This window comes from Camellia sinensis, chromosome 4 (assembly GCF_055761805.1).
Source record: "Camellia sinensis isolate YWXY chromosome 4, ASM5576180v1, whole genome shotgun sequence".
NCBI classification, from domain to species: domain Eukaryota; kingdom Viridiplantae; phylum Streptophyta; class Magnoliopsida; order Ericales; family Theaceae; genus Camellia; species Camellia sinensis.
This window is the reverse complement of record NC_138964.1, coordinates 126,694,538-126,709,465: the sequence shown is the minus strand read 5'-3', so window position 1 is coordinate 126,709,465 and position 14,928 is coordinate 126,694,538.

Sequence of the window (14,928 nt, the reverse complement as noted above, 5' to 3'; positions counted from 1 at the left end):
TCTTCCCCTCTTGTATCAACACACAACCCAAACCTTCCTGTGAGGCATCACAATAAACTGAATAACCTAAACCCCTCTCCGAAATAATCAAAACATGAGCGGTAGTCAGTCTAACTTTATGTTTTTGAAATGATTTCTCGCAGGTCTCACTCCACACAAACTTAACTCCTTTCCTTTTTAGTATAGTCAAAGGTAAGGCTAGTCTAGAAAAATCCTTCACGAATCGACGGTAATACCCGCCGACCTTAAGAAACTACTGATCTCGAAAGCGTTCTTAGATTGTTCCCAATCTTGAACTGTCTTTATTTTGGATGAGTCTACAGTAACCCCTTCCCTAGATACCACGTGATTTAAGAACATAACCTCTTTCAGCCAAAACTCACATTTCCCAAACTTAGCATACAGTTTGTGGGCTCTAAGTAACTCAAGTACTACCCGCAAATGTTCCTCGTGCTCCTTCTCAAAGGGTGAGTAAATCAGGATGTCATCTACAAAGATGACCACAAAACGGTCTAGAAACTCACAGAAGATCTGATTCATCAAATCCATAAATACAGCCGGTGCATTAGTTAGCCCAAAAGGCATCACTAGAAACTTGTAATGGCCATACCACGTACGGAATGCCGTCTTCGGGATATCCTCCTCCCTTACCCTCAACTGGTAATAACCCGATCTCAGGTCTATGTTAGAGAAACAACAAGATCCCTTCAACTGATCAAACCGATCATCTATACGAGGCATTGGGTACTTGTACTTAACAGTTACCCAGTTCAACTTTTGATAACCAATACAAAGTCGCAACGCTCCATCTTTCTTTTTAGCAAAGAGAGCTGGTGTTCTTCAAGGCGAAGTACTAGGGCAGATGAAACCCTTATATACCAATTCCTAGAGTTGAACCTTCAACTCACCCAATTCAGCAGGTGCAAACTGATACGGTGCCATAAAAATCGGTGTCGTGCCAGGCGCTAGATCAATAGAGAACTCAATCTCTTGGTGAGATCGTAAACTAGTAAGATCCTTGGGAAAGAAGTCTGGGTATTAACAAACCACTCTTGGCAACTCAACCAAGACTTCATCACAATCACTACCCAAAAAGAGAGCAAAAAGACAACTAAGTTCACTCCGCCCAGGCGGATCATATACCGGTGATAAGACTCTACCAACTCGGTCCCCCAAGAAATAACAGCAGTCACCACTCAAGGTACATATACAGTAACCATTTGATGGTAGCAATCTATAACAACCCGGTATGAAGACAACCAGTCCATACCTAATATAATATCAAAACAAGACATATCTATTAACACAAATGAAAAGGGAAGTTGGCAATCGGCAATCTCTATATCACAACCCTGACACCCTTGCTTCAGAACCATCTCACTCCCAATAGATGACACCACACAAATAGGAGATGCTAACTGGGCCAACTCTAACCCCAAAACTGATGCAAATGCAAACGCAATAAATGAATGGGATGCACCTTGTAGACACCTCATTTTTGACGGCCCTTACGGCTTGGACGTCATCGCATGCACACTCGATGATGAGTCTGTTTGCTCGCTAAGTGCTCGAAGTCCTCAACAGAATGCCACAACTTTACGCCTTACAAACCCTGATAGCCTTTCAAACCCAATTTTAGACCAAGCCTATCTTTTTTAGTCTACAACCTCTAGTGACCTGCCGGCCACTACTAGAGACTTGTCGGCCATCACTTTTTGCTTGCCGACCTGGTGCTGGCCACTGATGTGGCTTGCCGACCACCAGTGTGTTTTGCAGATATTTATGCTAGTTGTGCTAGCTGTTTGCACAGATGCATGCATCTATCCCCACGTGTAGGGCTGGATCTTCTTGAGGGAATTTCATGTTTTCTATATATAAGGGACCCCTCTCTCTTGTTTTGAGGTTAAAAAATTTTGAACTCAAAAGTTTTCCTCTCTCTTTACAATTCTCTCTCTCTCTCTAGCAAATCTCTACACTTTAGCCTCCAATTCCTTAACCTCTGCCTATATACCCTTAACCAAATCTTCTCATCTTTGAGCTTAGGTGTTCTTGAGCTTGGTATGAGTTCTAGGGAGTGTACTTACTTGGTTTTGTTGCTTGGAAGTACTCTTCTCTTCATGAGGTATAAGGCTTTGCCTCTTTGCTTGCTTTCTCTACTATTATTTCTACTATTTTCCCACTATTTTTGGGCTATTAAAACTTTGTGTTTTTTGGGCTGAAGCTTGGGTTTAAGGCCATTAAAGGTTGAGGGGTTGATATCCCTTTTTTGTACCTTGTTTTGTGGCCTTTGCCCTTGTGTTTCCCACTCTTCTACTACTTGTTTTTGAGCTTTTAAACACTGATTTTTAGAGCTTTTTCAGTGGCCAAAATCATGTTTTGAAGTCCAAATTTGAAGGGGTTAGCCTCTCCTCATTGAGTCTTGTTTACTAGCCTAGTTTATGCTATGTGTTAGCTAAATTTTCTAGCTGTTTATAGCTTAATTCCAGTATGTTTTAACCTCTGATTTGGACTGTTTTAACTCTATTTTTGGTTGGTTAAGTCATTTGAGCCTTGTTTTGCATGCTTCTAGTGTAAGTGTCCTCACAAGCTTGGTGTTTTAGGCCTTTAGACACCACTTGTTTGAGTTGATTGCATTGTTTTTGTGTTTTTCTCACTTAATTTCAACAAGCATAATCTCTGCAACCTCCCTCATTTCTTCACTCTTTGTTTGCTTTGAGGGTTGTTTCAACCTTGAGATTGTTTAAGCTTGAGATTGAGGTCCATGCTTAATGGTTTAATCCTTTTTTTGGGGTTCATTGTCAACAGCATGACACCTCTCTATTGCCTTAAACTACCCATTGTTTGACATTTCCTTCTTTTTTAGAGGACTCAACTCACCAATGGACTTAATTGATTAAAGAATGGAAGGGTAATTAAAAGGAGTAACTAAAAGTTGAAACTAAAATTGTGTAAAGATAAGAATTTGATTGTGACTTAGTGTGTTCAATCGGACGTTAATTGAACACATGGAACTTGGACCATTTCACACTTGCTAGTGATGAAATGATCCAAGTCTCCAAGGTCAACCACTTCCCTTGATCTTTCATGACAGGGAAGAGGTTTGTGTCTTTTTTTCTTGTATTTATTGAACTTGTACTCTTGGGTTCACAAGCCATCATGTAATGAAATTGCTTGAATTGGTGGTTTGTGGCTTAGGTTCACCACTCCTTGGATTTGTTCATAAAAAGGAGGGGTGAGTTGTGCAGACAATCCTTGAAAATACCCTGTATGTGCTCTGTTTGTCCTCTATTGCAGCAAGATGAACCTAGGCATCAGTGACCGGCAGGCCACTTTCCATGGCCGGTAGGTGGCTGGTAGACCACCTCCATGGCTGGCTGGTGGCGGACAACCTTCATCTTTGGTCAGCTGGCCACTGATGCAAAACTCAGCATAGTGTTGGTAAGGTGGAGCAAAGTTGTTCTGGAAATGTTCAACTGTGCAAACAGAGGCATTCGGGAGCAAAACGGTGGTCTTTTTTGGTAGAATCCGAGCATGCGCATGCATATCACTTGTTTTCCAAGGCGGAGTAGTTAGTTGCTTAGTATAATTACTTATTTTAATTACACTTATGTTGTAATTATTTAATTAGTTAGTTAACTTAAGTGTTGTAATAATTAGTTAAGTAGTTTAGCTAGTTATTCATTTCGTTTTGTAATAGTTAGCTTAATTAGTTGCTAGTTAGCTTAGTTTATTCATTCAGACCCTCCTGTGCGAGGGCATCAATGTTGTAATAATGTGCATGTTTTCCAATCCCACGTCTTTCTCCTTTTTATTTATCTGCTTTTGATGGTTAGATTAGGGGAATTATGTTTCAATTAACATATCGCATGTTTACATCCATTCATTTGTCTTACATACACTGAGGCTCGGTTCATCATTCAAACTTGCGTCGTCATTTATTACCTCGTTGAATACGTGTTTAAATGCATGTTATGAAATTGTTGCAAATAACATGTTACGTAACCGAGCTTATTTTAGTTGCATTATTGCATGCGGTGCATTAGCCATCTTGTATAGTTAGGTATCATGCATATCTTTCTAACTCTTTTGTTTTATCTTAGCTTGAAGTACTAGGTGAGTTTTTTTAGTGCTTTATCATACTTCTATGAGTGTGAGTGACTACCATGACTAGCATGCTTGCCATGAGGCTAAGTGCTTACTTATTAAATTGTTTGAGTACTTGTGGATGAAGGCTTGTTGCTTGAATTGGAATGATTCAATGAATGTACGTTTAAGCCCACTTTGTCAAGTGGCAAATTCACAAACTTTAAGCCCACTTTGTCAAGTGGCAAAATCAAACCCTTTTCGAAAAACAAACATGAAATTGAATTGTTCCAATTCGGGCAAACTAGTCTATACCTTGTGTGTGTGCACATCACATAGTAATGCTAGCCTAATAAATCGAAACAAGAGCATATAATGTTGATAAAAATCATATCACGATTAGTAGAGGCCGATTTTTTATCAGGCGAGCAGGGGTGCTCAATTCATGACCTTTCCCTCTCGTACCTAAGTTCTTGAGCCGAGACAATCTTGGTGATAAAGGACACATGGCCTTTAGCACGAGTCATGGGTTTCCTAAATTTCCCAAAAAAAAAAAAAAAAAAAAAAATTAGTTGGCGACTCTGTATCTGGCAAAGCAGTCCATTTTTGGTAATTTGATTTAAAATCGATTTTCAAAATGATTTGCCAGATTTGGACTCTTTGGTGTTTATCAATTTCGCATTGCACTTGTGAGATTAGATTCAGACCGCGGGAGTCCGAACTGTAGAGCTTATTTCAAACTTCCCAAAGGGGGCGTGAAAAAGTCGAGCTACACACCCGTATCAATCAACAGATTAGCAACTGAATTGCAAAATAAGAAAGTACCTCTCATAACAGAAGGTGCTGGTACTAGATCTGGCGCAGTAGCAGCATACAAATGCCCTATAGGACTCTGATCTACCTGTTCACTCCTCGGAGTGTAGGACTGATGCACTGACTGAGCCGAACAGGCTCCCTAATTGGCCCTTGAGGCCTGTGCTGACTGTGCTGGCTGGTGGCTATGTGTCTACCTCAATCCAGACACACCAGATGTGCCACCCAACTGTGGGCAAAATTTCTTCATGTGCCCCGCCTGTCCACACTGATAACAAGTGAGCGGCTGGCCTCTCCCCTGACTTTAGCCCTGAGAACGAGCCGAAGACGATGCTTCACTCTACCTTCCTCCTCTCTACGGGCAAGCTGGAGACTTGTGGCCCAACTGACCATATTCAAAACAAGTGAAATCCCCCTGACCACCTCTCCTAGAACCCGAACTCGGTACTGAAAAAGTGGACCTTGGCTGAGTCCCTTAGGATGGCTGAGGGTTAGAACGTCTCTACCTCTTGCTGTCCCCTTGATTATTTTGACTCCTGCTGGAGCCCCTTATCCTCTTCTCCTCCATTTGCCTGATAGTCTCAAGATGGGCTACAGCCTCCACAAGGCGCCTATAATCCCTAATCATGGATCTGGCCACTCTAAACATGAGCCCGATCCTCAGCTGCTTCTTGAACTCCAGACAACGGTGCTCCGCAGTCGCCACGAGTTCCGGTGCAAACCTCGACAAACTAGTAAACGTCGCCTTAAACTCAGCCACTAGTGTATTTAGTTGCACCAACTTAGAGAACTGGTCTCTTAACTTCCCCCTAACCATGGAAGGCAAAAACTTCTCCTGGAAGGCGTCGACAAAAGCCTCCTAAGTCCCTCCACGCACATACTTTCACCATTGACACACGTCTTCCTTTAGCTGGAAAGACACTAAGGTCACTCTCAAACCCTCGTCTTTGATGCCGAGCATCTCAAACGTCTTTACCATCTGCTCTAGCCACTCATCTACCTTTAGTGGCTCATTGGGATCACCCAAAAAGTCGTCCGGACTGGATCGGAAAAACTCTCTCTTCAAGAAAAACGGCCCTTCCTTAGCTACTTGGGCCTGGAGTTGATTCTCAACCTTGAGAATGTCCATGGATTCCCACAAAGCTCCGGCCATTTCATGGGCTAAGGCATCCATAGCCTGTTGACCAACCAGTTCAGCCACATTGGCCTGACCAACCCCTTTTTCCTGTGCTGGAATATCATCCGATAGAGGCATCTCATGCCTTCTAGGCCTACCACGCCTACCACCACCACGTTCACACCCTAACATCCTAATAAAGGTAAGGAAATGGATTAGCACATTTACAAGTGTATCGAAGCTAACTCACTCACATCCTAATGCAGTGGACAACAGTAAATGACTCCATATAAGCATGTAATCACATAAACACATACGAATTTCCTTCTTAGATAATGACAGTCCCGCAGTGTTGCTAGAGTTCTAATTAGAAACAACAAGGATCAAGTGCTCTTCTAATAGGACTTCCAAAAACCCGTAGACCCAATCCATATCTTAAGAACTAAATCCCATACCCACATAGTCATATAGGCATGCTATCACATAAGCATATAATACATACTAACGTCTCAACCAAGCGAGACAAACCCATTGTGGTACTAACCACTTCCCACGTACTCAAAGTATTCAAACCAGGTACGCTTTGATCCCAAGTTGTAACGCCCCAAAAAATAATATAATAAATCCAACTCATAAGCGAAAGAAAAAAAAAATAAATAAAGTACTTTCATTCGTCAGAGTTTTGTATTACAAAAGATAACACATACAATATACATTCATAAATGTACATCCTGAATCTACAGCATGTAATACCAGTTAATGATCAACAAAATAAATGCCCTACGAGCTTACATCTTTCCAAGACATTGCTTGGTTACAACAAAATAGAACCTCCAGCTCCTAAGTCCTTCCAAGCTACGTCCTTGGAGGAAACATGTCACCGGTACTTGAAAATGGTTTCCCAAGTAGGGTGAGTCAAAGCCCAATAGAAACAATTTCTCAGAATATATGAGGTTTAACAAAGATATAAGTGTCAGGTGTATATTCAATATTTATGACAAAGCACACATTCTCCACATGACCATACGGTACCGATATTCACATCTCAATCCATTCCCATCTATTCATTTCAAGTTAATTCATTTCATTTCAATTCATGGGCCAGATTTATAATTCTCCGAATAACCCAACCGAGATTACAACTTAGTGGTTCTCAATCAACATAATCATCATACAGCACTTTAATCTTGCCATTTTACAAAAATTTCATCCATGGGATCGGCACCCATGTATACACATGATTTCAAGAGTTTCATCCTGGACAATCTGATCAACTTAATTTCAATGGAGTCCATCTCCTATCTCCTCCCAAAACATGGAGTACATCCCCTTTCTCCTCCCAAAACATTATACATATACATTGTATTTAAAGTACTATCATGTTCAATGACACCAATTAAATGGTTGTTTTAATTCACCTAATCCTCATGCAATTTCTACAACAATCATAGCAATCCTGCACCGATAGCCCAATCTAGATATTTCTAAATAGATATTAAATCTCACGATTGGTAATTTATTCAAATTTCCATAGAAGCGAGATAACGCGTATCTGGCCCCACCATTTATATCAACAACTATCCAATTCCATGTCACCATAATCAATTTCGTTTATTTATACAAAACACAAATTGACCCATCTAGGGCACAACTCCCATTCTTCCAAATATTAACTCAAGTGTCCAAATCAATCCTTTTTCAACAATAAACCTTTACATCTACACCTAAAACCATTTTTACCAATTTCATTTGAAAACCCCTCTTTCATTCCACACCCAAACCCTAGGTTCATCCACAAATATCCTCAATATTCCACCATTTATACGTAACAACAAATAACTAGGCTAAAAATCATATTAAGGTGTAGAATATCACTACCTCAAGCTTAGAAGAGCAAAGAAAGAGATGGATAATCTTCAAAGATACTGAAATCAAACCTCAATCGGACCAAAAGGAAGCTCTTAAGGCGCACTATCTTTTTAATAAAGGCACACAGTGTAGAGATCACTAGACCTAGGTGTAAATGTAGAGAGAGAGTGTGTGTTTTAGAGAGAGAGGGTCTCAACTTTAGGTTTTAGGATGAAAATATCTGAAAAAGTGATGTAAAAAGTCATTTTTGCGATCTGATATACGCACAGTCCGCTCGAGCGCAAGAGTTGACGCTCGAGCATCAGACACAACAAGTTGTTCCGCTCGAGCACAAGAAGTCTTGCTTGAGCACATAATACATACCTCCAGTACTTTTGCAGACAACAGACAAACCACACGAGCGCAAGAAGGGACGCTCGAGCGCCCACCCGCTCGAGCGTAGGAAACGCCTCTCGAGAGTGGAAAACACCCCTCCAGTACTTTTGCAGATGTGCAAAGTACTAAGAGTTTTCAAATCCCGCTCGAGTGCAAGAAGGGCAGCTCGAGTGGAGGGCCAAAATTCTGGGTAACACAAGGTTTGAAAACCAAGCAACTAACCTATTCCAAATACACTCAACACGTCCAAATAACCAAATTTACGGAGAAATAAAGAGGAAAAGACAATAAACAACATTCAAAAACCATAAACCCGAATCCGGACTACCACAATTGCCAGGTCAAAATCGGGATCATTATAACGCTGGAATCGTGAGAGGATGAGGAACTTATTCCAAACACACTGCAATCATGTGAGGAATGACACACTCTAACCACGCTGAAATCTTGAGAAGAAAAACACACTCCAATTATGCTAAAATGATGAGAGGATGAACAAACTCCAACCATGCTAGAATCGTAAGAGGAGAAAGAACACACTCTAACCACACTAAAATTGTGAGAAGAGGAACACACTCTAACCATGTTAAAATCATGAGAGGAGGAACAAACTCTAACCACGCTGGAATTGTGAAAGAAGAAGAACATACTCCAACCATGTTGAAATCATGAGAGGAGGAAGAGCATATTCCAAACTCGCTGAAATCATGTAAGGAATGACACACTCTAACCATGCTGAAATCTTAAGAAAAGAAACATACTCTAACCATGCTGAAATCATGAGGGAGGAACAAACTACAACCACGCTAGAATAGTGAAAGAAGGAAGAACACACTCTAACTATGTTGAAATTGTGAGAAAATGAACACACTCCAGCCATACTAAAATCATGAGAGGAGGAACAAACTCCAACCACACTAGAATCGTGAAAGAAGGAAATGTTATAACCAAAAAAACTTGAAGTGATGTGAATGGATTGTAACCATGCATGACAAATATAATAGACAGTATCAGTGTGGTGGTGAATGGAAAAACACGAAGTGGCAATGTGAGACGAACAATTGTAGTGATACGATGCATGCACAAAATGGCATAATGGATACAAAACACAAAATGATTTTTTTTTTTTTTTCAAATTTTTTTTTTGTTTTCTAAAAATTTCCCCATTTTTTTCTCTTTCTTTTTTAGAAATTTCTTTTTGAATTTTTTTTTTTTGAAAATTTATACACATACCATATATACATATGTAGATACATAATATAAACTACGGATACATAAACGATATACACACATAGACATATACACAGACAAGCTATATACATATACAGACATAATATATACATACACGTATACACAGACAAAGTATATACAACATATATACGGTATACATATATATATACAAAATATATACAAATATACAGACCCCTCTCTATTCCTGTTTTCCATCTATCTCCCTCTCTCTGTCTTGTTCATCTTCGTCGAGCGCCGTGTCTGGCGCGCAATTTCCATAATCACGGCTCGCTTGACTGACTGCAGCTGGACGGCCCCGTTTGCCAAAGATTACCTTAGAAATCTGCTCTTCTTTGGGTTCTTCTTCTTTTCCATTCTCTTTTTTAAACGAGCCTGCAAGTGATAGAGTAGAGAACTGCAAAACACCTTCCTGCCATTACTCTGGCAATTTTCCCTTCGGCATTATACTCCCCCTGATATGGCTTATTTTTCTCGTCATCCCCTCACTCTCTTTCCTAACCTTAACACTTCCTCGATTGAAAATGATGACATTGACTCCTCTGAGTCTTGACAGAGTGCCCCTGCCCTTGCCCTTGCCCCTGTTCTCAATTTTCCTACGCTGTCAATCAAGCAAATAACGGCAGCGTAGTCTAACATTAAGGCCAACTACTTCACCTTGAAGTCCTGTGTGGAGACAGTGATCGCAATCTCCAATTTCTTCTATCGGCTACAGAACATGACAAGTGAGGTGCATCGATTAAATGTATAACTCTCTCTGCTCTAGAGTATATACAAGGATGCCTGAGTAGAGATTAGGGCATTAAAGAAGGAGAATAAAGAGTTGAAATGGCAAGCGACCTTTGCAGCTCGAGTTGAAATGGACACAAAACAAAACAACATTGGTCAATCTCCTGGTCGACCGCTCGATTGAAGGACATTGCCGGAGACAACTACGTTGCATTTTCTAGTGAGCGAATAGACAATGAAAACTTTCAAGAATACGGGGAAAAGACAAAAAAACCTTACTTAATTGTGCCCCTAGTTCATTGCTTTGACTATTTTTTTTCCGTTTTCTGCTAAAAATATTCTGACTAACATGAGAGTTAGATTAACATATTTGTTCCACTCTCTGTTTTGAAATCATGAAAGTCAAGTTGTGAACACTGAAAATTTTTCTTTTTTTGTGTCCAAGAAATGGTCTAGTTTTTGAAAAAAAAAAAAGGAATAATTTTCGAGAAAATTAGTCAACTTCATTAAAAGTTCTCGAAAGCTGTTTTCGCAAATAGCCACTACCTAACCAATATGGAATTAACTCTTGAGATGCACAATCCCAAAATCAAATAACTCGAACTTGATATATGGTGCAACTGAATCGACTATAAAGAGAAGAAATGACAACTGAATCTAATGGAGATGAGCCAATCAAACTTGAATAGGACAGCTGAGTCGAATAAAGATACACCAATCACACATGGACGAGATGAGTGAGTTAAAAATGGTTGGGGCCGAACTTCGAAATGAAGCTACCTACGTATACCAAAGATAGGAATCAAGTTTTACGTAGTTCATAGGTAAGGCTCATTCGGGTATTAACAATCTCCTTTTGTGGTCTAACTTTTGCCAAAGACGCCCTTCTAGGTTTTCGACCTTATGAGCTTTTTCTTTTTTCTTTCATTTTTTCATTTTTCAATTTTTTTTTCATTTTTTTCATTTTCTATTTTTTTGTTTTTTTGTTTTTTTGCTCTAACTTTTGCTTGAGTCACCCTTTCGGGTTTTCGGCCCAGCGAGGGTAGTACCTTTGTAGCTTGTCCATGTTGATTGGTTGTGAGATCTCTAGGCAATCTAAATCCATGAAAATGGCTGCTACACTTGACTAGATAGACTTGATGACGTCGGGACCCGGTTAATTGGGTTTGAATTTGCCCCTAAGGTCGTGGATAGTAACTTGACTGTCCTTCAGCACTAAGTCTTCTTTTCTCATATTCCAAGATTTGATTTTCTTTTTGGTCTCCATTGGCTTAAGAAATGACCCAGTTTGAATCTCCGATCACATCCGACCTTTTTGCCCCTAGTTAGGCTTGCCTCCAATCCGACTATGTAAGCCTCACAGTTTAGGTGATTATTGAACGCTCTGAATCTAGGTTTGAAAGCTAGAGGGGTCGGGCCTTAGGTCGAGAGGGATCTTATGTTGTATAATCTAAAGACCAATTCTAAGCATGTCTTCGTAAGACCACACAGAAATATTTTTTGAAATCTTTTAATAAAGAGACTAATCGCTCGTGTTCTACTAAAGACAGTGTGGAACCAATATGGACCAAGCCAAGATCTTTTTCAGTACCCACATTAATAGAAATGAACTCATCCATTAAGGGCTTAACACACTTCTCTTCCTCTCAGTCGATCAAGTTCTGCAAATCTTAAGAAATTTCTTTCTCTGTGTTTTTCAACAGAGTTTTGGAAAAAGCTTTTTAAATTGTGGCAATGCAATGAACTAAAGGCACAAAGAAGTAGACAGAATCTATGGCACTTATTCACAAGAAACTCTGACTCAGTTATGACAACAAACTCAAAAGAAAACAACAAGAAAGACTTAGACATAAAAGAGATGTTTAGTTTAGCACTCTTGAAATCAATAGATTTAGACTCACTAGAATGACTCAAACCTGATCCTAACTCTACAGACTAGGTGGAATCAAACTCAGACTCAACATTCAATTCAGAATTCAGAATAACACCATTCTCAATATTTAAAGTGCAGGCCATTAACCGCATCTAGAATAAAATTGGTGCAATTTACAGGTGGTCCATCCCTAATCACAGAAACGGTTTGATATCCCATAAGTTATATGGGTTCATGCTGGTAGACTTTGTGGGATATCAGACTTCTCTAAAGCTATGGTGCTACAACAACTTAGCATAAAGAAAACCAAAACCAAAACCTCTAATCAGAATTTCGGCAGTACTTTGACTTAATTCATACAATTGATCATTGTATACACCACCGAAAAACTGAACCCCACTTACTAACACGCTTGAACCACTGTTCAGAATTTGAGAAACCCAGATCCCATACATTGCATATGGTAGGAAAGAGAATAAAGACCCCTATAGGGGGTAGGGTTACCCTGTCCTAGCTTTGAAATGATCTAGGGCTTCATTGTTCAAACAAGCTGTATCATACATCCTAGAAATAGGATAACATCCTGTCCTAATTTTCGAAGATACTATAGCTCACTATATGTACAAGGTCAGCTCTACTCTAGGGGTTAAAGTCAAAGTGACGTTACCAAAGAGTCCTTTGGGTCATAACTAATGAACATCCTAGGAAATCAAAAGAGTCAATATAGCCTCTCTTCGAAGTCTGAGAACCTTAGATAGCAGAGCTACTTTTTTGACAGATCTCAAAAGGTTATTAACACAAGGTCTCCAAAGTAACATGGAGATAGGTACAGTGTCACAAAAAAACTTGCTTATGCTCTCAATAACATGTGGGTAACACAAGGACTTTAAGTACACCAATGCATGCAATGCAATAAACATATAATTGAAAATAAAAGTTATATCATGGAGTTTGAGGTAATGTTTCATAAAATCCCTAACTGAGTCGCCAGAAACTTTAACATGCCACCCACGCTCTCTAAACAGTTCAGACCCTCGATCTCTTCGATCTAGTCTCACGAGTGCAATGTGAAATGCAGATAAGAGTCTAGATTTGGTAACTTTTATAGAAAATCCATTTTGTTGCAAAAACACTTGCCAGAAATGAACTGCGTCATCAGATTCCAGAGTCACCATCTAATATTTTGGAAAAATTAGAAACCCATGACTCATGCCAAGGCCATTGTTCGTCGTAATCAAAGATGCTTGGCTCGGAACCTTGGGTTTGAGAGGAGAATGTCATTAATTGAGCACCCCACTCACCCGATCAAAGATCGGCCTCTACTAAATCATAATATGAATTTTATTTACTTTTTATGTTCATATTCTAATTATTTAATAAATCTAAGAATTACTATATGAAGTAAACAAATGTAAACTATGTCATTCATTTTGGAATAATTTGATTTCATGTATTTTTGAAAGAGTTTTGAAGATGTATAACTTAAAGAAGTTAAGTTTACAAACATGAAAATCAATATTATTCCAGATTAAGTGACACAACCTCCATCGACCGGCATTCATACAATTATAACAAGTAAGCAAGTAGCCTCATGGTAGGATGCTAAACATAGAAAGAAAAACATGCACAAGCAGAATGCTAAAGCATAAAAACTTACATATTACCAACATCCTGCAAATGCATGATCTTATATACAAAATACTAATGCAATTCACCCATGAAATACAACTAAAGATTCAGCTTTTACTATATGACATGTGAATCATCTCAAAAACATAAGATAGCGCAGATAATCACATAAGAATTGATTGAATCCATAGATTCAAATTTAGCCGAATCATGATGCATAAAACATGGATGTAAAGCATGAATATGATGAAAAGAAAAATATGATACTTATGTACAAATAAAGAAAGCAAGTAAAAAAATGGGATAGAAAAAAGCAAGGTGGGAAATTATTACAACACTTGAATAAATAATTACAAACCGAATGAGAGAGATGAAGAGAATATTACAACAAAGTAAAAATAAAAAATAAAAAAATGTAGCACCTGAAATAAACACAATATGTCCATCTCATAACAACCAATAAATAACAACATAAATGAATTGATAAGCTTTCAATAATTAGAGTTTGATATACAAAAGGGTGACACATGCGATATATATTCAAAAACAGTACATCTTGAATTTACAACATGTGTTATAAGCTAGTGAAAAGAAATGAAAGCTAAACAGATAATCATATGCCCTAAAGGCTTATATCTTTCCAAGTCAATGCTTGGGTACATCAAAAGTGAGTCTTAAGCTTAATACAAATAAAGCCTTAGGCTTGTACAAAATTAAATACAAAATAACAACATTGAGCCTTCAACTCCACAATCCTCCCAAGCTAAGTCCTTGGTGGGGGCATATCAGCAGCACCTGAAAATGGTTTTTCCCACATAAGGTGAGCCAAAGCTCAGTAGAAATACTACAACACAATGAATAAATCTTAACAAGGCCATAATGTTTTATGCATATGCAATACCAATACCAAAACATTTATATCCTTGTTCAAAAGTCGTGCTATGCCAGGTTTACATCACAATTCTAAAAAAAAAAAAATCATGCCTTTTATAATAGAAAGTAGTGGGAAATCTCAAACTAGTACAAACTTTCAAGGATATTTCATCCGCAGAAAACTGTCAAACGACACCCATGTAAAAGTAGCCTATACAAGCACTACTATTGCCATTTTACGGATATTTCATCTGCGGGAACCAACACCCCTGTATACATGTGTTTTTCGGGGACTTTCACCCTAGACACACAAGCCAAC